Below are 2,191 nucleotides of genomic sequence, written 5' to 3' on the forward strand. Positions count from 1 at the left end.
CTCTATCCCCTTGCTCCCCTCTCCCTCCCTTTCCCCTTCCTCTCTGTCCCATTCAATCACTCTCTCGGCTCCCTGGTGTCATTCGTTCCCCTCCTGCCGACCAATCACAACCCCACTTCCTTATTCAGCGCGGCCCCTCCTCTACACCCCCCTCCCCGCCAACAACACCGTCCCTCGTGTGTTGACGATGCAGTTTGCCCCAGAGGCTCATGGGATGCTCAGGCACACGGTAAGTACACAGCAAAAAATAGCCTAAGTGATGAGCCATTTTATCCAGTGGCGAGCCAGCCTGCTTTTTTTTTTTTTTTTAACCACGTGACTTGATTGGTGAAGGCCAATCAGGTGAAAGACTGGACAAATCATTAGAGAAAAAAGTGGAATTATCATATTATAACACCAGCTAACTCTGTGTTTTTAGAAACATGTAAATAGATTTCGACTTTTTAAACAATAACTACTGGGGTATAGCGAGTATAAGAGGCAGTGAGGGAGGGGGTGTTAAGGGAATGGGGATAGATTAGCCTAAAGGTAGCACATAATGGATGTAACCTTCATTTAAACCAAGGTTGCACACTCAGTAAAATTCAGGCCCATTAGTGGCTGTACTCCTAATAACACAGCCCAGCATCGAGCTCAGTGCTGCTGTGGTTTGTTGCTGTATTTTACACACACACAAAAATTACAAGTTCATAAATGTTTTAGGCTAAATGTAAAAAAACAAAAAAACAAAAAAACAACCAAAGTATTACAGGTTTTAACTTGGATTTAGAAACAAATATTACTTTTTTTTCTGAATTCACAAAAGACTAACAAAGAAAGTTCACCAAAATTTTGTCACACAGGGCCAGATTTGTGAAACCCCCAAATATGATACCTCACAGGTGACTTACAGAAGTTTCACTGTTTTTTAAACCCAGGTGCTGTCACTTCATTTCAATATCAAGCACAAAAAATAAGACTTGCTTTAAATATAACGGAAATGCATATGCAGCAGGGTCAGAGTCTGAGTTCCCACCTCGTAGATGCAATCTTGTCATTGCCTTGGGTTAGATTAGGTGGGTAGGGTTTCCGTAGTCACCAATGATGAATTACAGTCATCCCTCGTTTATCGCGGGAGTTACGCTCTAAAAATAACCCACGATAGGTGAAATCCACGAAGTAGCCAACTTTATTTTTTACAATTATTATAGATGTTTTAAGGCCGTAAAACCCCTCACTACACGCTTTATACACTTTTCTCAGACAGCCATGAACATTTTCACACTTTTCTCTCTTTTTTAAACACTCAAACCTTCGTAGGTCCAGAACATGGGAATAGAGCAGCTGCGAGAGAATTCAACATTAATCAGTCAATGGTACGGAAGTAGAGGAAGCAAGAAGAATGAGTTGAGTAAAGATTGACTTATTTGACTGTTTTGTTTCGCTTCATGTGCCTTATAATCCGAAACATACGGTAACTTCTACCTTCCTTTACCATGTCCAGAAGTCCAACTTTTTGTGCGATGGTTAGCATCTTCCTCTACCTTTTGGGTGTTACTGCAGGCGATGGGGCGGTGCAAATGTTTAATCGACATTTTTGTGTTTGTTGGGGACTTACAACTTACAAACATACAGTACAGCACTTCAGAGTCACACTGCTAGCAATGAAAGAGTCATGTAAATTTGACAAGATGAATGCCTTCCGTACTGTAAGGAGACACGGCAGGAGAGTGATTGACAATGGTCTACAGCCAATCAGAATGCAGAACACGATGCGCTGTGAAAAAGGGTTAGGGTTAGGGGTTAGAAGAAAAAGCATGCAAAGTTGCACAAAAAAATCAGTGAAACAGTGGGGCTGCCAGTATAAGAGCTTCCAGCTTCATCCAGAGGAAAGACCGAGAGTATGGAGGGACCCGGAGTATAGGTGATATAGAGCAGAGCTGTACAGTACTCACTACTGTTTCTGACTCCTCATCCTCGCCCTCTCCATTACGTCACCTCTTCAACCTCCTCATCCACTTTCCAAGTTCTCAACTTACCAAATGGTCATCTGCTCCTTGTGAACTCATTCTATTGTAGCCTTTCCCTTAGTGTTATTTAACCTTTGCATTAATACATTTTGATCCAAGAAATCGGTGTTGCTTACTCCTTCTTTAACACTGTATACTAGTCAACATGTGGTGGCCGGTGTTCTAGTGATACCTGGACCAGT

Source organism: Aulonocara stuartgranti, assembly GCF_965226115.1.
Source record: "Aulonocara stuartgranti genome assembly, chromosome: 22".
In the NCBI taxonomy this organism is placed as follows: domain Eukaryota; kingdom Metazoa; phylum Chordata; class Actinopteri; order Cichliformes; family Cichlidae; genus Aulonocara; species Aulonocara stuartgranti.